Source organism: Cebus imitator, unplaced genomic scaffold (assembly GCF_001604975.1).
Source record: "Cebus imitator isolate Cc_AM_T3 unplaced genomic scaffold, Cebus_imitator-1.0 Scaffold7, whole genome shotgun sequence".
NCBI classification, from domain to species: Eukaryota; Metazoa; Chordata; class Mammalia; order Primates; family Cebidae; genus Cebus; species Cebus imitator.
Genome location: NW_016107322.1, coordinates 5,602,482 through 5,630,100, shown reverse-complemented (window position 1 = coordinate 5,630,100; position 27,619 = coordinate 5,602,482). Strand labels below are relative to the sequence as shown.

At 32.5% G+C, this 27,619-nt stretch overlaps 1 long non-coding RNA gene across 1 annotated transcript in view; it reads left to right on the top strand.

The window, feature by feature from the left end:
• The window catches only part of LOC119472861, a 193,895-nt gene that overhangs the window by 105,879 nt on the left and 60,397 nt on the right, over positions 1-27,619 (top strand). The window contains exon 3 of the long non-coding RNA XR_005202039.1: positions 23,830-23,878. This is a non-coding gene — a long non-coding RNA (uncharacterized LOC119472861). The remainder of the gene's footprint in view (positions 1-23,829; positions 23,879-27,619) is intronic.

Sequence of the window (27,619 nt, the reverse complement as noted above, 5' to 3'; positions counted from 1 at the left end):
CTATTTTGAAATTTCTACAACGAAGTCTATCCCAAAATTCTCTTGCCACTTAATACCTCTTATATAATGGTACTCCAGTTAAATGTTTTTAATGTAAAACACTGACATATACGCAAAACAAATAAAATCTCATATAAAGTGACAACTTTCACTCTGGTTTTAAATTAGACTTATCAAATTGAATACTGAAAGAACATTTCAGTCTATAATTATTGGTACAGATGACCCATGTCAAAAGAATTTTCAAATAAAAGCCAAAATATCTAATGCACTTAGAAAAGTGTCCCATCAATATTAAGTAAAAAAATTCTACACTTAAGTGTATTAAGCATTCTTTGTAGCTTTATTTTCATTTTCTACATGGTTGAACATAAATTTCCAAGAAGGGGTATATCTGTAAATTATATTTTGAAAAGGAGCAAGGTATTTGTTTTGGGAGAAGTTTGTTAAAGGGAAGCCCCAATTAAAAATGTCAACTATTGTATGTCCATGGTAAGTTCAAAACATATTGCTATTAATCTTGTGTTCTAATATCCAAAATTTACAGTGCTGCAATAATTTGTTTTTAAGTGGCTGTAAAAATGCAATGAAACTTGTTACTAATTATCTCACTTTGCAGAAACACCTCGCAATTTAGCTTAATAGTTGCGTTTTATTAATTTCTTATCCTGCTTTGGCCACAGCCTATTAAGAATGATCCCAACTGCCTATCCAATTTTTAGAGCATTTAATGAGTATATTTTATTTTCCCAAAAGAGATGTAAACAGTTAACTTAAAATTTTTCTTAAAAACTTCAATTATATTGTAATTGAATATTCCTGGTTAAGTAAAAAATAGTATCATGTTTAATTGCAACACAAAGCAGCAGCATACATGTGTGCTACTCAATTCTTTTAGTTGCTAGAATAGTGAAACTACTTGAGTCAGTCCTTTTGAGGTATAATAGGATGCCCTTACATTTTTTGCCTGAATACTTAAAAGACATAATTAAAGGAAATAATTTCATTGGTGAATTATTTTGTCATGTAAGTAGATAAACTTGGGACATACCTGTTCTCGACTGAGAATGTTAGATATGTATTTGTTACAAAATCACATACCTCAACCAATAGTTAAATTGACTTGTTAGCATTGACTTATAGGAAGGAACTTGTTTCATTTGCTCCTGAAAACAAAAATCAAAAACCAGTGTCCCATGTATGCAATTTTTCAGTTAAGTAAAATGAGAAGACCAGATTATTCACCAAATAATGCCACAAGGATGGTTTTTGATATTGTTAAAAACTACTGCCTCATATATTGGGTTGCAATTGATGGTCCCCAAATCTAAGGAGATTTAAAAAAAATGTTATATCCCACATCTCATTCCTGAGCGATGGTACCTCAGGTGTCCCTGCCTTGGGAATAAGAGCCTAACCCTTCCTAATGCTGCCCTTGGTCCCTCACACAGCTGTTCCATCTAGTGCAGAAACTTGGTGTATTCTTATTCCCATAATGGGATCATTCTCATTTTAAAAACTCGTTTCACATGTTGCCTTCTAAAGACCTTTTCTCTTGGCCTTTCCCTCCACTCTATCTGTGCAAGAATTCTTTTCTCCTCCTCTTTCTCATTATTCTCTATCATAACATATAATCCTTCAATCATTTAAAATAATCCATATTACATTTTTAGCAGCTTGAACATTGCTAAATAGATACATAGAAAATATATGTTGAATGAACAAATGTCTGTCAAAACCCAGGATAGCACAAAGGCAATAAAAATGTGTTAGTTGGGCTGGGAGCAGTGGCTCATGCCCATAATGCCAGCACTTTGGGAGGCTGAGGTGGATGGATCACTTGAAGCCAGGAGTTTGAGACCAGCTTGGACAACATGGCAAAACCCCATCTCTACAAAATATAAAACTTAACTGGATGTGGTGGTGGGCACCTGTAATCCCAGTTACTGGGGAGTCTGAGGGAGGAGAATTGCGTCAGCTAGCCAAGGTTGGGCACTGGGCATCAGAGTGAAACTCTGTCTCAAAAACAAAAACAAAAAAAAACTTGAATGAATGAAATGGATTTTAGACCAAAGCACTATTTGATGTAAAATGTTGTCAATGTCTATATTAGTTTGAGTTACTTGAGTTACTTCAGAAATGCAGAAATGTCTTTTAGGAGCAGCCCTCTGATAAAAAATCATTTTCCTCAAAGTAGAGTTGCCAATTTATTTCAAGCTTTCACAGGATATATTTATTTTTCAAACTGTATATAACTTTTTGTTGTCTGAATGTATGGACGGAATAATTCTTTCTAGAAATATTGTCATCTTCCAAATTTTCAATATTAAAGTAAAATATGCTTAGAGGGCAGTAGTTTTTCATTTTTAGAACAAGTTTCACAATCATGTATACAACTGAAATGTATTGGCTTTTGATAGAGGCTATAATACTACAAATGTCTAAGTTGTATTTTGACATTATTCAATAGAAACTGAGAAGTATGAGCCAGTGCACTGGGCTCAAGATTTGAACTTGAGGCTTTGTTTTAAAGGACAATATAAACTAAGATAGATTTTTTTTCCCTAAAACACAGTGACATGTATTTTCTTTGATTAGTGAATAGTATGGATCATAGATGGGGTTTTACTTACAGTCCAAAGCAACGATGAAATCATGTAAAATGTTCATTGCCTATTTAAGATATATCTTAAGCATATTTAGCATGGGCCTATTTTGTGACATAAAATATTGTTTATAAAATTTTGACATTTAAAAATAAGTTTTAAACAGTTACTTTTAAAAAATTAACTCAAGCTCATTACTTTTACCAAAATGTATATCTGATGGAAAAGTAATAATAAATTGTGTTAGATTGTTTTAAAAATCCTTTCAACATAAAAAAGCATCATGTTTTATATCATTTGATATATTAAACAGCATCCATGAAAAAATTTTTGAAATCACATTTAGCCCTGTTTTTTTCAAATGTTAGAGAAAAATTAAGAAGCTGAGGAAATACAGCTAGAGATTTTAGATCTTCCTTTAGGAAATCCTGACATTCCAGAGAAACTTGGTTAGGCTCTGAAGGATTAGCCCATTTCTGACTTTTCAGGAAGTTTATCTTTCATTTAAAAGGATATCTGATGGGGTGGAATACAAAATTTAAAATAAAGAAGATGTTAAATACCATGTCAGGGATGCAAGGTTAACAGCGGTGGTTTTGGGCTTTAGAAACATATAAAAACAACATGACATGAAAGTACAAAAAATTTTTTAAAAAACATAAAAATGAGCACTTAAGTTGTTTTTGGTTTGCTTGCCTGTGTATAAACATGAAAATGATATACATCTCTCCTTGAAGTTATGGCCCATGTACTTGAAACAACCTTCTTGCTTTCTAAGTGATTGTCTAATGAATGACCTAAGCTGAAGTTTAATGTTCTCTCTGTCCTGGTCTACCTGAGTCAGCTGAGTTAGTCAGAGAGTAATTGGCCTGTCTGTCTCTGACCTCTGCATTCTGAATTTGCTCTGATGAAGTTCATGGGGTCTAGAGCATTTGTGCAAGTCATCCGTGAGTGTGGTACCTGCTCAGCCTAAGGACTTTAGCCTGATAGATCAGAGAGAAGGAGGAATAGACTCAGCTGCTGTGAGTGGTGGAGGCCAATGTAAAGAAGGAAACAAAACTGAACAGTAGCCTGTTGAAGGCTATGCAAGGCCATCAGACACTGAGTTCTTCAGGTGGGTTGGAGGAGAATGTCTTCTGGATGTCTCCTGGGCAGTGACAGTTTGCCTGGAGGCTTTGACATTGGATTCGTTAGCCACTGCTAATGTGTGTAGGAAATGTAGCAAAAATGGTGCCTGTTTCTGGTGAAAACATCTAGAGCCCCATAGAGATGTGGGAGTACCTTCATGTCTCAGCCATTGTCTATAGGCTTTGCTTAAAAACAATTCACTTCTTATCACTAGAAAGAGAACTTCAGTAATAATAGTTAAACAGATTTTTAAAAGATGACAGAAAAATGTGATGTATAAGGTTTTGTAGGATAAAATATTAAAGCAAAATGTGAAATTGCATTTTTCTAAGTGGATAAAATCTTTCCAAACTTCAGAATTTCAGGGTCACATGATTTGCATTAAATGACATAGATTTAAAAAAAAAAACCCACCAAATTACTTAAATTTGAATTATTCTTCCTCTGGAAGGGGTATACTACATTTTTAATAAGGAATGTATTTTAATATTATAACTGAGAGCTCTAAGTTGTGATTTTCTTGAAGACATCCATTTATCACATGTTTGAGAAAATCAGGAGACTGTAAATTGAAATGCTTAAAACTGATGTGAAAAAGGAAAATGTCCGTATTTCTAAAATAAAGTGAGGGAGGAAGGGGGAGATGGTCAAGGTGTATAAAGTGTAAGAATGAACAAGTTCTGGAGATCTATTGTACAGCATGATTAGTTAATGTATTATATTGTATACTTGAAAATTTTTAGGAGAATAGATCTTAAATGTTCTCACCACAAAAACTAAGTATCTGAGGTTATTTAATCATTGTGCAATGTATAAATATATATACATCAAAACATGACACTGTATAACTGTATATATAAATACATAAAAATATATATATTTATATATATACACTGTATAAATATACACAATTTTTAAATTTGTCATTCTATCTTAATAAAGATGGGAAAAAATAAAGGGAAAAGAATTCATTGAACCACCATTAGTGTTGGTATACAGTGGTTGATCTTGGCTTTCTAATGATTTACATATATGAAGATTATCTTTTATTTAGTGCTGAAAAAGAATTTGAAGTGGCGATTCTATTATGTGTAAACGGATTATACAGTGGGCATATTTCTTTTGTTTGCTGCGATATTGTTTGTGCAAGAAAAATTCTAGAAGCTGTAGTCTTGGTCATTTTTATGTAAAGTAAGCATAATCCAAATAAAGTCATTTTATTGAGAGATGGGAGGAAGCTGGTGTTTTAAATGAGGGATTTCATATGTTGATTTCAAGGTAGAAGTTTTGGTGTATGCAAATTTTGCTTGAAATATCAAGATGGCTACATCATATTAGATTAAAAATAGAATTTTTCCTTCTAAGGTTTTTATTGTTTAAAAAGGATTTTTAAAAATGCAACTTAAGAGTGCACTCTCAATTTTTGTTTGGGTCCTACATTGAAATACTAGTTTAGGCATATTTGCTTTAAATGACCAGGTACACTAATTAGAAAGAAAACAATTTACCAAAAGCTGTATCAAGTACAGCCCTGCAAATGGTATGAGCTTTTTCCAAGGATCCATATTGTCCTTGGACTTGGCTGTTGTATTATACTTTAAACGGAATTGATTGTGTGGTTGTAATGAAAGTAGCAGATTGATTTCTATGCAGTGTTACAAAGAGTAAATAGAAAAATGTTCCTGTCTTGACCTGCATTCATAACCAATGGGATTTGCTGGCTTTAGACCCAATCTTTAATAACAGATAAGATGCAAATGTAATAAAACTGGCTTCGACGTTTAAGGATCTTTTCAATGCTCATCAAAGATGTTTCTTGATGCATTTAGATGTGTTGTATTGATTACATCACAATCGCCTAGGAAATGTTGCTCTCTTTAAATGTTATTCATAATTTATTATGTAATTAGCATTCATAGAGTTGTGCCTTTATTACACATACTAAGATTATTGAAGTGAAAGTTATGATTCAATGGTATATATTTTAATTGTCCTAAAATTGAATTCTTTTATTGTTATTTAAGCAAATGATGATGGTTTAATGACCGATTATGAGTAAATTTTTACATTGCAAAATATTAGAAAAAGGAATAATTGTCATACTGTAGCAGTATATTGTAGTATTTCTTGAAGGACTATTCCTGCTGAATTCAGAATTATTATTGTGTTTATTAAGAAATGAAATCCTTGCTTCCATTAATGAGCTCAATCTTTTTTCTCCATCTTTTCTTGATAATTTTGAAGTTAACCAAATATGGGTGTTACAGTTACATTTTATATTCTAATTGTTAGGACTTTATGAGCCTCGATTCCTGTTCACCCTTTTGTAAACAAAACTCAAGCCCACAAAACAAGAAATTTAAAATATAAAATGTAGTTGGTAAATTTGCTTTGCTATAAATGAAGGAGTGCAAAAAAAAGTAACAATTCATTTGTAAGCAACAGTTTCTTCACACATTATGTGACTTTTTTTGGATTTGTTTTATGTTTGGGGTAAAACAGTTTAGTATAATGATGCCTAAATGAGACAAAACAAAACAAAATAAATTAAAAAAACAAAACAAAACAAAAAACTAACACATTTGACTGCCGATGTTTCTCAGTTGTAGCTTCCAAGAGCTCTCTATTCTTCCCAACCCACTTGATACCCTGCAGGTTGTGGCAGACAATTCACAGGAAAAGCTTAGACATCGAGCTTGCACGCTTCTTGACTCCATTTTAAACCTTTTGTTCACACCAGGGTGGCATTTTTTCACACCGCATGTGGCAGTTTTGACTCCTATCCAACTTGTCTTATAAAATCAAAGTCTGTGATTTTTACATTCACAGGGCTGCTTCCTGAACTGCTACTGCTGTTTGTGTCTTTCCCAGTGATTGGTGCAGAAGTTTATAGCAAAATGTGTTTTAGGGAGACAGAGGAAGAAAGCAATATGAAAAATGTTCTGGGCCTGAAACACAGGAAATAAATTTCGGATAAAACAGAGGTTGACTCTGCAAATATTATACCCAAAATAAAATATACTAGCCTCTATTTCTATTTTTTGTAGCACTACGCTGAGTGTTCAGGTAAATTTTTAATAAAAACAACATACCATTTTCAGGTTGCATGATATTTTTTTAAAGCTGTCGTGTAATTGCAAAACAAAGTCTTATCCTCAGATTTATACAGTTATTTTCCTATAATATTTTATAATCAGTGAGTGTAAATGAATTTTACTTTTAGATATAACTATTTGGCAGCTCCATTTAAGTTCAACTATGAATAAAACAAAAGCTATTATTTTAAAAATCTACGACGAACCACACATTTGAACAATTTTTATAATCACATCATCATTCTTAAATTTTTCTTCTTTGCCCTATGTTTAATTATAAATATAACTTCAGGCATTTATATTTTTTAAAGATAAATTGTGTAGCTATTTCAAATTATATAAAATGATAATCATAAAATAACAGCAGAAGTGAAAATTTTCACCAAATACCAAAGTAGATAAATTGGCTTGTTTCTGTAATTATTAGTAAGACATAAAAAAACTATAGATAAGAAATCTCTATAGATAATCTGATAATTGCAATATAATTTCCCTTGAAATTCTTATTTTGTTTAAATAGTATCTTTCAGCTGTGTTAGCAAAAACATAATAAAATAATATTCTAAAATATTTGCAAACCATAAATCAGTTTGTGTGTGTGTGTGTGTGTGTGTGTATGTGTGTGTGTGTGTGTATGAAGGGAGAACAGAGGAGAGTTTCTATTTGCATCAACAGAGAATCATAATTATATAATTTAATATTTTCTAAAGTTATAGAATAAGCACTGTCATTCTTAGATTGCTGCTTTTTAAACATTAACAATTCATTCACTAAGAAATCAGTTAATAGAAGTAAATCTTTAGGAAGTAACAAGTATTTGTGAATAGTGTTAAACTTCAAGATGAATATTATTGCATATTTAATGTAACTTGTAGCTACAAAGTCAACCTAAAATTATTTCAGCTAATACAAATTGTATAATTTGTATGTCAAAATAAACAAATTGTTTTAAGAAAAAAACGTAAAAAAGTAGTTGTAGATTATAGTCTTTATGCCTTTTTCCAGGAACACCTAATTAAATTAAATACATTTGAATTATTCATTACAATATTTGAAATATGAAATGATCATAAATTGAGAAAGACTTCAATTTGGTTTTAAGTTTCTGGAATAACAATCCATGACTGACAAGAACATAGGGAAATAGCACTTTGTTGTAAGTCTTGTCTAATAGTAGGCATACTAACAGACAGAACAACTGTATACTTTCCCTTTTACAGATAGAAAACTACTTCATCTACAACTTCTATAAAGTATTAAGAAAGAAAATACAAATAATTCTCAAGAATAACTAAATCCAAATGGTTAGTGTAAGTAAAAAATCTGTTTAAAACAAATGAATTACAATAAATGTTATGGTCTGGATTTTTTTATTATGCACAGATATTAAGTACAAGTTTTTGCCCCTCTTTTAGTTAATTTAAAATTTGACCTCATAAGAAATAGAAAGGAAAATACTTTTCGTATGTACATATACAAATTTTTATATAGAACAAGTAAAATCCTGTCATTAAAAGCAAAACAATTGAAAGCAAATAAAATACCCAAATAAACACATACCTACTTAACCATAGTTTAGTACTAAACCTTCTTATAAAGCTAAACGGCATCTAGAGCTCTAACAAAGCATTTGAAATTAAAAATATGAAAAAAGCAAAAAACAGTCATCTAAAGAAAGATAAGTTTATGAAATAAAATTTACCTACTTTTGCAGCTGTTGTATTTGTTGAAAAAAAGTATGACTATTTCATGTGCATGCCAAAGAATGTAGAAACACTGTATATTTACTTCATTTTTCATTATCTAGTATAGTAAGCCCACAATTTTTATTGCTTTAAATTTCTTATTTTCTACCCTCCCCGCCTACTCCCTGGATTTCTTCAGAGTCTCTTCCGGCCAGCATATCTTCTGTTTGAGGTGCATCAAAATAAGGTCCCCAAACAGACACACACAAAATTAACCACCATCCAGCTGAGGAGAAATAGGTTTTCTGCCTTTGCCCTATCCTTATGTGTTAATAAAATCAGCTCATACATTCTGCCACAAAATTCAGCTTGGAAGTAATCCTCTGCTTCTCAGAGCTGGATGAAAAGAGTACTCATTGTGAATTATGTTTCATCTGTCACAATAACCTTCTTTATTCTGTCAGGGACCTCCCCTTTGCCTGTGGCAATTAGAGAAAATAGGTATGCGTTGAAGTATGAAATAGTGGGTTCTTAAAATGAAACAAAGCAAAACAAACTGATGACACATACACACAGTTCTTGCTAAACAATATACTGAAGATCAGAAGAGGCGTTTTAAAGTCATTCTGAGTTTACAAGAACACAGTCAAAGAATACTTTTTAGAGTGAGCAGGTGGTATAGTTGCTATTAGTTATTGTCAACATTAGTTATTGATGACAAGCTGTGAATTGTACTAAAAATGAAATGTAAACATCTTTTTATATTGTGTACTTTCTAATTAAATCATGCCACAAGATATAAATAGTACTTATTTAACATATGAAATTGCCATGATTTTATGTGCATTTAACAGATCATAATGAATTTATGTGCTTTTAAGTCTGTTTTAATGCTCCAGAATAACATTTTTGCAAATTTTTAAATGGGAAAAAAACAAAGAAAAATTTTCCCTTGAAACAGAACTTATCAAACAATTTTGTTTAATTTAAAATCAATGTGATTATTTGATTTACTTACTCTTACAAATCACTGAAATTACCTGGCGGCAGTTCAAGTTCACCTTTCTGGAATAAACCTGTTAAATGATAGACACCATCTCATTATCTCCTTGAAAGGACAACTCAACTTTTGGCTTCATAGGTTACAGTAAAAGTTACACTATTTCTAGTTACAAATAAGTTAATCTGGAAGATCTTAAAAAGCTTAAAAAGAAGACAGAGTTGACAGAAAAGAAAATGCCCCTTCTAATACCAAGAGAAAGTCACTGCTGATGAAGTAACTGAAACGGTCATCATAACAGTTGGATAAAAGCACAGAAATAATTTAAGCTAACACAAAATTCATGAAGTCTGAAGAAAAAATTCTTGAGACTAAAAGGAAAACCTTTTGGCCCACTGCACAGGTTGGGCACAAAAGTGCTTGCTAAGCTATCTATTTCACACATGCAACGACAGAAGGTTCGATATTCATTCGATCGATGAGTGAAAAGGCACAATGGCAAAATCAGACAGACTTCTTTTCAAATACAGATCTCCAATGTCCCCCTCCACTCTGCAGATGCACGGCTGGTGGTGTGGCTCAGACGGAGCAAGGGTTACATCAAGGCTGTTCTCTGGACCGTGCAAACAGTCTAGACCAATGACCTGCAGCATCATGCCCTTTGAAGAAGAGGCAAGTTCGGTCATGATGAAGAAAAATCAAGGCGTACCCCTTTTAACAATAGGGAGCAGCTCGAGGCTGCAAAGAGGTAAGCAGGGTGAGAAGAAAACGGCATCTGCTTCCATGGTTACAGGCCAACTATGAGAACCTTGCTTTTCAAGGGAGTCTGTTCTCAGGCTCCCTCACGGGGTATGTCATGCATTATAAGCAAAGGCAGGTTGAGCTGAAATCCGCATAGTTATTTCAGAGTAAAATGATACGGAGCACATGGCTGGCAGAAAAAATAGTCACATGACTATTAAGAACCAGACTTGGGCTATTTCAGAATGGATTTCTTTTTCCTTGTACCAGTTTTGATAAAGACAGTAAATTTGTATAAAACAAACAACGATGGTAAACATGATTTTCATTTCTCAGGCTTTTATGTGAGCAGAGGTCAGGGGTCAAGACACCCCTCCACCCCAATGGCAGGACTATACAGCCTATTGTTAATATAGCTTTATTACGGATATCATTTTAAAATATTTTCCTTTTTTGGGCAGACTAAAACAGAATATATGTTCTTGTGAAATTTCTCTCTCTGACCTGATTCTCTTTGATTTGTTACCCAGGATTTTCTGTGTTTTAGATCTCATGTTCATTTCCGATGTTAGATCTTATGAGGAGAGGTAGAATGATTGGTGAGAAACTTCCCTGGTGTGGTGTTACTCATCTAAGACAGTGTGAGCTTTCCTCTGCCTTGTGAAACCTTACAGATAATTCAAATCTGTAGCAAAACCATTTGCCTCTGACAGTTCTCCTGTTTTTAATTCATGCCTTTGTAGTTTATTCGATGTACAATACATCAATGAGTCTATAGATTCTAATAGAAATTTTTTTTCTTTTCTGCAAGGAAATTGAAATTTAATTTTGTAATATGATATACTTAGTAGCTAATATTTTAATAAAAATTTGACAAGCATGAAATGTAACATATTCTGTATTGTTGAGGAAAGATCATACTATATAGTAACCTCACAAAATGTACACATATGTATAATCAACATGGATAAGACATTCCTCTGACAATATATCACAACACAATATTAGAAGAATTAATATTGGGTTACGATCTAACTATGGGCAATTAACTATAGATGTTCCATGCAGTGTATTCTTTGAGCAATTTCTGTTTGCAAGTATATTATTAAAATTAGGGAATGAAAAACGAAAGAATCCTTCAAAGACAAGGCACGAAAACAACTTTTATTAAATTTATTTTTCAGAATTTATGTATTTTGGTGTAAATAAGCACAATATAGTCTTGTGTGTAGATATTCGTGTCAAATACTGACCTTGTAGGAAAATAACCTTATAGCTTAACAAAAGCAATGAAGTGTTGTTGATAATGATAGCAACAATTTTACGCTTTCCATTAAGAAATTAGAACAGTATTTGCTGGTATGTTTCTCATATAGATGCTTCTTTTTGAGTTGGGTTCATGGATAAACATAGGCTTATTGTTTGCTTTCTTTGAATATGTTGAGATACATTAGTTTCTATTCTTGCATGGTGAGAATAACTTAAGGGGTAAAACAGTGAGCTATTGGAGTGTCACTATTTTAGTATAATAATCTATACACTATCATAAACAATTAATGTATTATCTTAAAGTAGCGGTGTTATAGTTGCTTTAAATAATTTACATACTACCAAGATAATTCAACATCAGAGTCTCTTTGATGTAACAACAGATTACACTTTCTGTCAAAGGTCAAGTGGCAAATATTTCTCCAGTGAAAAAATCTACCTGTCAGTTCTCCAAAAGGAAACAAAACAAAACAAATACACTAAGTTTTATACATTGCATGATAATTTGTGAGTTGTGATTAAAGAAAAATGTGACTATAACCTGAAATTTGTTGCAAAATAGATAGTTGGATTCTTATTTTTTTCAGTTAGCATTTAGCCTACTCCTGCTTTTTTGTTTTTCAAAAACATACTCAGTTTTAGAAATATTTATATGTGAACACAAATTATCTGAACTTGTTTAGTGTGGACATATTTAAACACTTAGAGACATTCTAGTAGTCAGATTGATGGTTAGTAAAATGCTATTACTTAAACTTCTAATATCCAGGTAAAAAACATGTAATATTGACTAGGGGGAGACAACAGCTTCTTGCCTTTCAAAAATTCTCTATATCTGAGTTATTAAATAGCTGTATATAATGTACATCCTGCATGTAGTTTGCAAAAAACTCCACTCCTCATATGTTAGATTTAAATGTTCCTTTAAATTAGATTTTAGAATAGTTTTTGTTTTGCACTCTCCACTTCAAAATTTATTTAAAAAAGGAAAACTAAACTAAACTTGGCCTTGCCTAATGGAGCATTTATCCCAAAACGTGGGGGGGAAAAAAAAAACAACAAAAAAAAACTGAAATGTTGCAGTGCCTTAATGTCCTGATAGTGCTCTGAATATAGTATATGCTCAATAAATACTGTTCTAAAAAACAAATATAACTGGTTGCACCAATGAAACAATTTTCAGAATAATCCAACCACATGGAAATCAGGAAATAATACCTTCTATTTATTTGTATATCATTTCTAACCTTTTTCTTGTGACCATTGTATATGCATGAATACTTGTTGTCAGTAATTTGCAATCAGTAAATGCCTACTATATGTCCAGTAAGACTAAAAGTGTGTGACTATAGCTACATTTCCTAAACAGGGTCCTATGAAACATTAATTTGAAAGATGTTAGAAGGTGTTCTGGGGGGGAAAGAGTAAAATCAATGTGAAAAAGATACTGTGTTAAACAATGGATATTAGACTTCTTATGCACAGTAGATTTTAGGCATTTAAAAGACTAATGTATATAGTATATACCTAAAAAGGGTATATAGTTGACATCATTTCACAGAAGTATTTAATCAACTTTTTTCATAAAATGCATAATGCAATATGACCTAATTTCACTGATGGGCTCAAGCTGGCTTAAACAAGATTGAATAAACCAATTTTAACTACCTTTTCCTATATTCCGTTTTTAGTGACATTTTCTTAGCTTGAAATCAGCTGTGGCAGGAGTATTTGCACCATGAAAATCGGCAAATGTTATTAGGGGTGTTTTTTTTTTCCTCTTTTGATACTGGTTGTTGAAAATTTACCAGCACACCATTGCCTAATTTTGTCTTTGAATCCATCTTTGTAGGTAAGCTGTGCACTAAGAGGTCAGTAAGTTCAGAGGTTTTCTATTCATTAAACTATCAAACTGTCTAGAGTATAAAATTATTTAAATCAAATTGTGAAGACTAGTTATTAAAGGGATAGCCATGAAAAATATTGGATGCTCTTAATTTTTCTTTAAAGGTTTAGCTGTTATATCAGGATTTTATGTAGTTTATCTTTCTAATTTCTTTAAACTACCTGGATAAACATCTATTCTTACTCATTTATCCCTTTTCTGCTGTAATCCCAGCACTTTGGGAGGCCAAGGTGGGCAGATCAGAGTCAGGAGTTTGAGACCAGCTTGGCCAACATGGTGAAACCTCATCTCTACTAAAAATACAAAAATTACTTGGGCATGGTGGCATAAAATCTGTAATCCCAGCTACTCACAAGGCTGAGGCAGGAAAGTTGCTTGAACCCGGGAGGCGGAGGTTGCAGTGAGCCGAGATCATGCCACTGCACTCCAGCCTGGAGTGACTTGAGACTCAAGACTAATGTATATAGTGTATACTTAAGAAGGGTATATAGTTGACATCATTTCACAGAAGTATTTAATCAACTTTTTTCATAAAATACATAATGTTTGTTTGAGACTCTGTCTCAAACAAAAGAACCCCAAAAAACATTTATATACTGATATGTAGTTGTCTAATCATATTTGAGTTCCTGATGTGAAGGCTCTGAAAATTGCCAGACTTTCTTTAAAAGTGTCTCTAACTCAGCCCCACTTTGTAACTTTTGAGTTTGTATAATGCTGAGATGAAGCATCTTTAAGCAATATATATGTTTTATTCCATATCATATAATTTAAGGCATTTTATCAGAAGTATGTATCTGTCTGACATCTTGGGTGAGATTATTAGGAGAAAAACAAAAATGGAAAATCTATGAATAGAGAATTTGAAAAACACATTTTTCACTGATAAATCACTTAATTCCCAACTAATCTTTTACCTACTAACTTTCTGTGAATAGATTATAGGTAAAATCTGTAAATATAGGTGGAGTATAAGTATAGTTCTTGGTAAATAAAGGGCTTAAGATCACGAATGGATTCTTCTTTGGCTTTATTGCTTGAAGCCATGAGTTATATGGTGACATGTTTTGAAGGGTCTCTGGGATCTACTTTGTGAGAGTACATGAGATGATGTATATTATGGTTCTAATTTACCTTCCCAAACCTATGAACCCAAAGCACTAGGCACTTCAGTTTACAGAACCCTGAAATTAATTAATCTGGGTGTCTGTTTTGAGCCAATTTTTCTCTTATTTATTAGAAATTAAAACTTGACTAATACATGGTTTCTGTTATAGTGGAGCCCACAGTCAAATGTGAGAAGAAAGCAGCTGAACTGTGTTATCAAAAGAGAAAATTTTCTGAATATAACTGCATCACTTTAAATCAGCTATATTTCTGTATATTTAACTCCCAGAATTCTTCTGGTTTAATCCCAGAATCTCATACTTTATGGATTCTACTCTCATCACATAATAGGTGTTGGTACATCAAAGAGAGCTCCATAGTCACAAAACATTAATGAATTGTACAACCAAGATGGCAATGATATGATCCTTAATATAGTCTTTAGAGAGGAGTAAGCACAGGATACATTACAGAATCTTGCTGTCCATCCTATTCATAAACATGAGGAAGCATTTCACATAAAGTGAAGATTCTCAAAGGATACTTCACAATTAAATATAAGCAATTCTAAACCCAATGCAAATTCTCACAGACGTTCAGCTTAGATAATATTGTGTGGTTGTGTGTTTATGTATAAAATATATGTTTGAATACTCATTGGATAAGATGTTTCCTGTATTTGGGAAAAACATTTGAACATCCTAACATACTTCTGAAAACTCTAAAGCCAATATAAAATCTTTATTTTTCATTATATTAACCATACTGGAAATACACATACAGTTTTATCACTGGAAAATTTTTCTTCTATGCCATGAAACCTGGAACCCTTCTTTCTTTCACACAGCACCTCCCAAACTTGAAAACATATTACTGCAAAATATTTATATATGAAAGTTTTTTTAGTGATTTATGGAATGTTCGATATTTAATAAAATACTTTTGCAATTTGATAAATTTATAAGCACTATTATCTTTCAATTTTAGATAAAATAATTTTTATATACATTTAAAGAGTATATCCTCTTGATAGCAAATAGTGTTTTTTTAAAAAAATTCTATCTGGAAAATTTAATTCATTTTTCTGAACCTAGTTTATTCTCTTCTGTATGACTGTTCTCATTGGAATATCTTCACCTTATATACACTCATCTTCACTGCTGTTCCACATACATTTTTACTAAGTGAGGAACAAATAATAAGTAGGTGGCAAAGGGAAAAACTCAAAATATGTATAGAAATCTTTACATTGGGAGGCTTTAGTAATTAAGCCTAAAACTAAGCTCTGAACTTTGAACCACTTTTTAAAAAATGCTGTGTTTGAATCTTAAAAAATGCAAAGTAAAAGCAATCTCCCTCCCTTCTGAAAGGGGAAATGACCTTGCTCCTGTCCATTCTTTTATCTGAGCAATGAGGGGTGAATGTGTTGATAAAAAGCCATGTTTAGGCCCTATATTACCCAGCTTTCCAAAAACGATTGTTTGCTTTGGGTGATCTTATGTTAGTAAAAACAAATTCCTTTAATTAGCATGTCATAACCTTCATATTTTTGTTGAGTATCAAATCCATTTTACTTAGACATGGTGTGTTTCTGTGTATATGCAGACCCCCTAATGTTAACATGTGTTAAAATAAGCAACCCTCAGTACTTTGTTTTTACAGATGGATGCCAACTATTGTGCTTGCTACGTTAGTTTGTGTTCTCTTTTGTATTCTTTTTTTCCTCAGACAAGTGATTGAATCTGTCTTCATTTACTTCCAGGCTGTTCAATTTTGCTTCAATTAAAAAGAAGCTGAATCCTTTAAATTTCTTTTATACTTTGAGGGCCGTATTCATAACCTAAAATGTTCCTTTTTAATTCATACTTATGATCATATATTTTGTATAAATCATATTTGATAATAGAGAATAGATTTATTGCTTTGTTACTTAGTTATCTTATATAGAAATATTTATATTAATACTCAGTTTTATTAAGTAATAATTCTATGTAATGGTTCTATTGGTTTATATATATATCTCTCAATATGTATGGTGTGATGATTCTTCTGTTGCTATATATATTGCTATACATATACACTCAAATATACAAAGTTTGCAATATATATGGTCAAATATATATAGTTACATATGTTATATATATAGAATACATAAGAATATATAATTTTGCTACATATAAGAAATATATAAATAACATATTTTACTATATATAAAAATACCTGTTCTTTATATGTATTTGACTATAATTTATGCAAAATAAAAATAAAAAATATATATAGCTAAATATGTATATATATATATAACATTTCTATGTGATGGTTCTTCTATTGCTATCTATCTGGTCTAATATATCATGACATATATTTGAAGGTAGATAGATTTTCTCTAGTTCTATATCAGTTAAACAGTTAACTTTAATAATTCTTTAAATGAGGGTAACCTGGGGATATTGTTAATATTCAATTAAGATGCCGGCATCTGGGGTGGAGTCTGAGAATCTGCATTTCCAATAAGACTCCAGGAGGTGATGATGATGCTGGTCTATTGGTTACAATTAGAATGTCAGAGAGTTAGAAGACTTTGCTTCAAGTTTTCACTTTGCCCCGATTCTGATCTTAATCTTGACCTAGAGACTTAACCTCCCTGATCCTGTTCATTATGTATAAAATGGGTGGAATCATGTTTCTTCTACCCACCCACAGACTTGTTCTGTGCTTCAGATGAACTTAATTAGGAAAGCACTTTTATAACAAGAGAATAGAAGGTAATGCAGCAAGATATTTCCCCTTATTTCTTGAAGAATATATTTTATACCAATCACCTAATTTATTTTAGAGTTTGCCCAGTTAGCTTAAAACGGTGACCCCTGTTTTAAGGTTATCTTCAGTAGTTCTGTATCCTCTTTTACTCTCCTCCTTTTGTTCATTTATTCATTCATCAGACATTTATTGTGTAGCTACTGTGTACAATACACTGTACCAGCTGCTGCTGATACAATTGGCTCTTTCCATTTACTTCTACTTTTTCTCGTTCTCTCAAATACTTTGATTTATTGATTTTACTCTCTGCTCTATGTCTCCCATATCTTTTACTTCTGCCTTCAATGGAATGTTGGAATCACTGACTTGAAGGTTGCATTCATCTCTTTGAATCAATTGTATTTAATTCCATGCATATTTATTGATTTCCCATTTTATATATATAGCAGATTCTCTGCAAAAATACAGAATTGAAGAGCAGTCTTTAAAAAATGTTATATTCTATTTTGGAAATAAGATTTTTAATAATTTTTCAGTGAACTGTAGTACTAGGCAGGAGATTTTTGGTGTCATAAGAAAGACTTTAAAGGAGGAAATCATAGCTGACTTGAAGGGTTTGAAAAAGACTCCTTAAAAGATGGCTAAATTGTGACAGGAATAGATGAGAGGGAAGAAGAGGATAGATATTACAGGTGGAACAAATTATACCTTCCCCTCTCTTTGCTTTTGTTCATGGTGAGTGACTTGGGAAAATGGTCTGGTGTAGGCAAAAAGGCCTTAAAACTATATGAGGTAAAGCTGGAAGCTCTCATTGGAGTCATACTGTGATAGCCTTGGATGCTAGCTATGGGAGTCTGTACTTAATTTGGGGGGCATTAAGAAGTCTTTGAAAGTTAATGTTACTGTTGACCTTCCTGCCATGCATTCAAAGTCAACCTTTAATTCAACTCTGGAATTTAAATGTAAGTCAACTGTCGGGGTCTGGGTTCATACAGAGCACATTGGCAACCTACAGGTAGTCTTTTGCCAATTTTCATCAAGGCAGCATATCATAATGGACACAATATAATGGACTGCATGAGGATGCCTGGCGGCTAGTCCTGGTTCACTAACTTGCTAGCCTTTTGACCTTAGAGAAGGCATTCATCTCTGTGAGTCTTAGGTTCTTTCTTTCAATGATGGGAATAATAAACTCTGCCTGTTTTCAAAGTTTATGAAGAGAGATAAATATGAAATGAAAATACGTTTTGAAAATGTAAACTTTGAAAGGGCAATAGCTTATATGTCTATAAGGGTTTCTCATTACATTTTGCAGTGCTCCTCCCTATATTGTGGGATAAAGGATTGGAGAGGGCGATTCTTTCTGCCTCTTTTCCTCCTTCTTTAAATGAATTATTATCTTTTTACTCCATCATTCCAGGACTCGGGCATACTTTTTGAGAACACACCTAAAAGTTGTTTTGTTTTACCAGCGCTTTTTCAAAACCCCCAAATCACCCAGAAAGCTGTTACTCCTCTTTGATCCTGTAATGAATTTTTATTCACATGCAGGTTATATTAATTGTATTGTCATTCTGACCTTAGCTTAAATATGACCACTTGAGATGTCCACCACCACTGACCATAGCCACTGTATCCCTCATGGACTCTCACCAACTTTTTCTTTATGGAATTGCCTTCTTCATTTATTTGCTTGTATACTGCACATCTCTTTAGCAAAATTGGCTAAAGAGATGTGCAGTATACAAGCAAATTATGTGGCATTATACAAGTTATGTGGCATTATACATGCAATATACAAGTTCATTATGTGGCCGACACTGCCACAGGAACTGGGAAAATGTGAGTGGCTGTGCCCTTAAAGAGACAAACACATAAATATTGATACTAAGAACTATTTACATATGTGTATAAATGTCAGTAAGTAAAAAGTGTTATAAAGAAAAAGCAAGCTGAAGGATTAGAGACTAAAAGTTATTCCACTTTTTTGTCAGATGCTCAGGGCATAGTTCCCTGTTTAGGTGCTATTTACTCGAAGACCAAGAGGAAGTAAGAAAGGGCGCCAAGCTCATACCTAGAGAGAAAGTGGTCCAAGCAGAAGGAATTGGGAGTGCAAAAGCTTTAAGGTAGCAGCATGCTTGGTATGTTGAAAGACAAGGTGACTAGAGTACAGTGAGCCAGGGACAGTAACAGGCAGTGAGACCAGAGGGTTAGAAGACAGGGATTGGGCACCATCAAATAAGCTTTGGAGCTCCTGTTAGGATCTGGGATCTTACTCTGTGTGGCCTGGGGAGCCTCTTGGGAGGCTTTGGGCGGAAGAGTGGTATCATCCAACTCAAGTCGCTTTGGCTGCCAGGTGGTGATGAGGATTATAGTTTGCTAGGGTCAAAGAAGGGAAAACCCACCTTATGTTGGAATGGGCTCATATCAACTCAGCAGAAGCCATTGTGTGCATCTTTTCCAGAATCATGCCCTCAAGTCACTTGAAATTAGCCCTGGTGAAAGTGTTTGCATGTAGAAATCTGCAAATACTATAGAGGTTTCCTTCTCCCTCCCTTTCTCCTTTATTCTTTCCTGCATTTATTCCTTCCTTTCTTCTTCCTCCTCCTCCTGTTCCTTCTTTTCTTTTTTTGTTTACAGCATTATACATACTTATTATTTATAAACTAAGTTGTTGATAAACCAGCACATCTCTGAAGAGACCCTTAGAAGTTTCTTAACAACTGTTTGTGTAAAAGATGGTGTCTTAGAGTAGGATGGTAACAAAGGAGGTGCTAGGAAGTGGTGATTCTGCAAGGAATCTTCAAAGAAAGCACTGACAGGCTTTAATGATCGACTAAGAAAATGGTTGAAGAAACATTTCTCAACAAAACTGTGGAGAAAAATGAATCAAGCCTGGCTTCCAGGCTTTCCTCTTAGTATCTGAAAGAATAGTGATAGTGGATTAAGATGGAAATGGCTTCAAAAAATGAGCAGTTTTGGAAATGAGCATTAAAAATCTGATTTTGGACATATAAAGATTGACCTATTAGGGTGTAGCCAAGTGGAGATACTGAGTAGAAAGTTGGGTATATGAGCTTAGCACTAAGGAAAGGAGTCTGTATTGGAGATATCAATTTGGGAAATATCTGCAAAGAAAATAGTATGATTCTCTTCTCCCTAATTTACATGGGAGCTATTTGCTCAATTCTGTTCTCCCTAATTTAAATGGGGCTATTTGCATATCAGAACAGAGAGGCAATACCACTGCATTGCTACTGCATCTTTTTGCGACTGATGAGTCAGGTGTTTTCTTAATTAATTTTATAATTTTAATATAATTTCAGCAACCAAATAAAAGTTGCCATGGATCGATTGAACCCTTACTTTTTCTCCAATTCAGTTTCATATTTATGCTTCTTGGTTCTTGGAACCAATCAGCTACAGCATCACTTCTCAAAATATGGTCTCAGTATTGCCTACATCAGAATTAAGTGGGTGCATTGTAAAATGTGAATTTCTGCATTCAAGTGCCAGACCTATTAAATCTTCATATTAGTCCAGGGACCTGGAAATCTCCATTTTAACAAATACTCATTGTCATAGTATGCACATAACAATTTGGCCACTCCTGTTGTAATTTTTAGGTACAAAGTTTAATACCTTTTCTATCCTTTTGTAAGGATCTCCATGGCTTAAAAATTTAATGATTGTTTATATCATTTATATACTTATATCTGCCTACACATATTCTAGGTTGTTCAGATTAGAAGAGATTTAATTTCAGCCATACAGATTTCAATTTTTTTTTTTTTTTTTTAAGAAAAGTACAATTTTAGGGCATACTACAACTTAAGATATAGTCTTCAAAACAGGGAACCTGAGTTTTCAACTGAGGTATTAAATTGCTATGATAAATAACAAATATTCCTGATTTTCTCATGTTTTGGGTGACTGAATCAAGTTGCATTTCCCAGCTTTCGTGATTTAGATGGGATTAGAAAAGTAATTGTGGCCAAGTGCGCCTGGGGCCAGAGCATTTAATTTCTAGTGTTCTTTCATCTTACTTGCATCTTTCTCCACATTTGAGGTGAAAGCTGCCCTGTTATCCTGCTTAGCCAAGATGCTATGGTGAGCAAAGCTTCCTGCTAACATGTAATGAATGTTTAATTTGAGGGAGAAATACTCCTTTGTGATTTTAAACTGGTTGGTACTTAGCATCATCTAAAGTATCCTGACTGATTGTGACTTTCTCTAGCAAAAATAGACTGCTCTAAACTGAGTTATCTCCTATTTAACATGCTGAGAGTAGGAATTGATCTAAGGTAATTCATTGCTTCAACAAATTAGGGATTTTTTTGTCAAAATTTTGACCTTTGACAAATGAGAGATAGGTAGGAGGTAAATGTCTCTTCTCTTACAACTTCGCTACTAATGAGGTTGTTTGAAAAACAAAAACAAACCAAGAAACAAATGTTACTGATCAATTTCTGCAAAGGTACAAACTTTTATGAACAATCAGGTACAAAACCAAACAGCTTGTTCTAAATAATCTGGAGGGAGTCTCTGTTCCTGGTCTTTTTAGGCATGCCTTCCAGCACTTTGTAGAAAACGTTCACTGCAGAGCAAATGCAACTGTCTTCTGGTAGCAGAAGCAATGAGTCTTCTAGTAGTAACAGGTGAAGGACCCTCCTTATATGTCCAGAAGTGGGTACCAATTTGAATAGATTTTAGATTGAAGGCACCACTTTAAAGATAATAGACTCATAACCTTTTCCTGTTATTATTTTACTTAGTTCCCACAATGGGGAGATTACCCACTATTTCTTGCCAATCATATATCTTGATCATTACTTGTCTTATCAGTGAAAAATTATTTGTAACTGTCTTTTAAATTACCAACCTCCCACGTGTAGTTTCATGGGGCAATATTTGGAGACTTGAAGCATTTGCGACAGGTGCCCCTAGAGTATAAACTACTCATTAGGAAATGGCAAATTCTAACCAATGTAGAGAGTGGATCTCTTATTAGATTTCTTTAAATCTTAAATAACTTCTTCTAGTGTGTACATTAAAGAAAAACAAATGTATTGTGAAATCTCTCTACTGGAGCATTTTAAAGTATAGGTCCTCAGAGAATTAATTACGGATTTTTGTTGATTTTTCCGTATGTTCTACTAGGACTACAAAAACCATAAAATGACCAGAATCTTGACATTATTTTATTCAATAAATGTAGATGTATTGCTTGATCAGGTAATGAGGTGCTTGATTTTTAACAGTTTACTGTAGATTTTGTTATCAATATTTAACTAGTTTACTTCAATATTACATGGATCAGTAACCATTTGTTATTTAAACAAATGTTAAACCACAAACATACATATATGTATATGGATGTGTGTTTGTATATGTATGCATAATTGAACTGCTTATATATGGTGTAGAATTTTTTTAAACAAAAAATAGATGATAAAGTTAAAATCTTGAGACATTGGGTTGTAAGTTTCATTTCTACTTTTCTTTCGGCATATTCATGGTCTGTAGAGGAGACTAGACTTCCGTGCTGTTTTAGTTTCCAAATATTTTGCCAACTATGAATGAACGAGGTCAATGAAGAAAAACATTCTTTCTGCAGCCTACATTAATATTCTACTGTTTGGAAAAACTGGACCAACCCATCAATCATCTTGTTAATATTTGTAGCTTCTCACAGAGTTGGAATATGACTTGTAAAACCTCATAAGTAAACATATGGTTTACAAAATCTTTACCTCATTTTAAATTCTGTTAGTTACTGTTGTGAATAAAGAATTTCTGGATGGCTAATATCAGCTAACAAGATTTATAAGGAATGAATTGTAAATAGAGCATATAAAATTACTTATTTTCAAACATTTCTTAAAAACTGAAAATAGTGTCTCCAGTATTATAATTTTATACATTCGGCTTCTTATGATGATATATTTAATGTCAACATTTAAAATAAAACTTTTTTAAAAGTAGCATTTTACCAATAGCCACTGTGACTCAAAAAAAATCGTAAATTTATAGCTATTAAATTGAATGGTGGTATTTTTTCTGTTCACTTTTGTCTCTAAAATAGTTTTGGTATTTTGTAAACAACAGCAATAAAAATAGCAAGAGTAAAATTTGACTTCATGGAAACCTAACTATGACTGGACCTCTTTTAATATTTTTATTAATTTTTACTACTGTGAATTTTGGTGTTTAGAAGTTACATGTTTTCAAACTGAGAAAAGAGACCTACAATGAATTAGACTGATTATTCCTAGTGAAGTACTTTACTAACATTATTGATATTATTGTGTAGTAGTTTTTAGGGAATCTAAAAAGAAGACTTTTTATTATAGGGAGGATGATTTCAACTGACGGATTTGAAAGTAAAATGTTTAAGCATTTTAGATATCCCACTTTAATAAGTATGTTTTGGTTTTAACTGTTTTAAGAATAAATGTGAAATGAAAGATTTGGATGTATGTTAGTTTATGGAAATTTTTGATGACTATTGATTTATTACTTTTGATTTCAGGTTATTGATTATTAAAATGGCACTGAAATGAGATAGCTCCAAAATAACAGTAAGTCTTAATTACTTGAAAGACATATTATTTTAATATTGCACTGTAACATGCCATACCATATTTGGTGATTTTTTTCACTGTTCTAGTTTTGTATGCTCCTATAGAGCAGAGAATGAGTAGCACCCCTAGAACTCAAAGTATATTTTTATGTGAAGCTGAAATGTTTTTAACTTGACTCTGCCAGTTAATAATTTTTGGATTTGGCAAGCTTCAGTATAGCCCTATTTTGAGAAAAGCCAACAAAAGTATTTCTCTTCTAATTCAGTGTTCTTTTTCCTTTAAAGAGATTTTTGTATGTAAATGCTTATAAATTCATTGTTATTATAGTAACACTAATATATTCTGTTTCTTTCTACTGTGCCAAAAATAATTAACATTTATGGCAGGTTTAAACTTTTGTCAGTCAGAAGATCTAGTTATTAAAATAAATGAAATAGGTATAACAATACACCTTCTTTATTGAAGCCAGATTATCTCTGCAAGCAATACACACTTACATCAGATGTTATGTATAGTACCATTGCTATCTCAAAGCCATGCATCCTAATATGTTTATTATTTATAATAAAAATTTTAAATCAGTCATATATTTTCTTCTGAAATGTGTACAGAGCATATGCAATGGATTGGTGGAAATACTGTACTATTTCTCATTACTTATTAGAATATTTAAAATACTGGTTTTGGCTAAATGACTAATCAGTATTTTAGTGGAACAGGTTCACAACCTTTCCTGAAAGTAAAATATACATTTTAATGTAACATTTCTTACCCAAAGACAGTTGACATAGTAGTAAACTTAATAATTGCCTCCAGAATAAAACACAGAAAAACAATGTTAAATTAAAAACAACTGGTGAATTTGAATATACATATATGTATGTGTATATGTTAATATGTGCATATTACACACAGAGTTTGTACAGGATTATAATATACCATTATATATTTTATACATGTAATTGTATATTGCAGACATATATATTTAAGTAAATTATATAAGTATATGTAAGTAAATTACGTAAGTACATATTATGTAAACGTAATTATATAGATATATGATTATGAAGGCAATAGATTCTAAAACTCAAAACAGACACATATAAAGAGAAAGTTACTAATTATTTCCTCCTCTTATCCTGAGGCAGCCAATGTCAGAATGTGGTGTGTGTTTCTCTACCTCGCTCATGAGCTTCTCCAGACTCAGAAAGCACAGCAAATTTGTACATCTCTTTTGTTAGATGTGGTTTTGTTTATGTGGCTTGTTTTGATAGAGAAACTCAAACACATTGCTCTTCTTCTTGTTTTTTATAGATATCCTTTTAAATTAATGTACAGAATATTCCATATTAAGGCTCATTATTTTTAATTTAAGGAAATAAAAGTCTGGATATTCATTGTCTGTCTTCTATCATAGCCATAGTAAAAAGAACCAATATTATCATGGACTGCAAATCTCAGTGATATTTTAACTTCAGACTTGATAATTACATGAAAATGACCTGATGTCTATGAGAAAATAGGAAACTAAGATTTACAAAGTCAATTGCAGTTTGGTAGACTGTGTTCTTTTACCAATCTATTTGTTATCTAGAGCTATCGATCTCCAAAAATATCTGATCCCCATGGCAGAATATATGCTGCTTCACTATGATGTAATGTTTGTACTTTTCAGTCACCATATTTGGTGACAAAAATCACATTTATGAAACCATAGGTCAGTAGAAAGGAATGAGTTAGGGAGTAGATTTGCTAAGCTTCTACCAATCCTATAAAGGTGGATGCAGGATTTTCTTTAAGACTGGATATAATGAAGAGAGGAAAAATAAGTTAAGCCATGGATTAATCCAAGTGAGTACAATTCAAGGAAAATAAACATGATACAGTCATATATAAGAATAAATAAGACTCCTTGATATAAATATTATTTTGTTTAGAATGGCACAGGTCATCAGAAAGCTATATATATGTATTATATATTGTATACTCATCTATTACATATTTAACATATATTACACTCTTATTGATATGTCTATTACATATTCACATTTCATATAGTAAACTGATATAGTATACCTACCATAGTCTTAGGTGTATCTTACTTTTTCCCTCTTAAATTTTGCATACACAAAGTATATTTCTTGTACAAAATTTAAATCCTAACAATAATATAGCAAAGGTAGATCATGCCCTTGAGAAGCTTTTTAGCAAGTCTTTAAAAGTCTTAGTATACATATATTACATGTGTGTGCTATGTGTGTGTGTGGTTAGCATTGAGCCTAAATTCCAAGCAAACTGTGGATCAGGCAGATTTAGTTCAGCTGAAATGTAAGGAGAAAATTGGCAAGAATGGTTCAATTCGATCTATCAACATTGGTTAAATGCTTACTATATACTAGGCACTCTTGTAAGGAGTTCAGGTTATAGTAGTGAACACAAAAAGTCCCAAGCAAATATGGTTCTTATAGTCTACAGATGGTGCTGGGGGCACTTGGAGAGGAGGGGAAAGACATTAAAACAAAAATCAAATTAAAAAAATCAGACTTTTTGACAGTGTCAAATAGTGTGAAGAAAAATAAAGTTGGTTGGGTGGCTATGGGGAGTGATTGTTTTATTTTTGGTTGCGGATGGTTTTTGGTAGTTGGTGGCATCTGAGCAGAGACTTGTGAGAAGTGAAGGAGCATGCTGCCATGCATATCTCGGGAAAGGGTAGCCGGAGGCAGAGGGAGGAGCTGGTCAGGTTTTCAAGGAGAGCACAGTGTGGCATATTTGAGCTATACCAAAGACAGTAAGATGGTGAAGTAAGGCCGTGAAAGGTCTTGCTGGCCATATCAACAATATTGGATTGTTTTTCCTAAGTCAAATAGGAAGCCCTTGGAGGCTTTTCATCAGTGAGCTCTCAGTTCATATCATATATAAGTGAATATATATTTTTAGGAGTTGACTCTGCTACATAAAAACTAGCCTGAGAGGAACTGTGGAAATTGATTAAACACTTATGGCAGTATTTTAGAAGAGTGAACTTGTAGATACTAGGTGCTTCAAAACAGAATATTAATATCATAATATTTGATTTATAATTTATTAAATTCTCACAACAGAATAGAATAATATGTGTAAAGCCTTTAAGGCAATACTGGCATGCAGTAAGTTCCATGGAAATTCTAACTGTTAACTTTATCCCCTGCCATCATAATCATCATCATTATTTAAAATCTTAATAGATGCTCTTGGGAAAAATGTAGTCTTCTCAAATGATGTTACAAATTTGACCCTCTTTTCCATGCTAAAGTCAAATGTAAGTTAAAGGATTTGGGGATGTGCTGTACTGCAGAGTTGTTTAAGAATTTTATGTGTAACAAGATTTTTTTCATCCTTAACTTGTTGCATGAGTTATAATTAAACCTAATTTTAAAAAAAATCTAAAATAAACCTATTTGCATTATTTCTATTTACATTAAAAAAATTAAATCCTAATCAAACTTCCCCCTACATTTATATGAAAATTGTGTCTGTGTACATTTATTCTCAGCTGACTTTTCCTAGCCCATTACTCTTAGATAGAAATGTCTTCTGTGTACTGTTGTTTTTATGATTTTTTTTTTCAGTGCTAAGCCCTAATTGATATACATACATACACACAACCATGTATAATATTAACTGTACTCTTTCAAATTCATGGCTTAGGACATAAAGAATATTATATTAATCTTTCAAATAATATGAATATATTTGGTT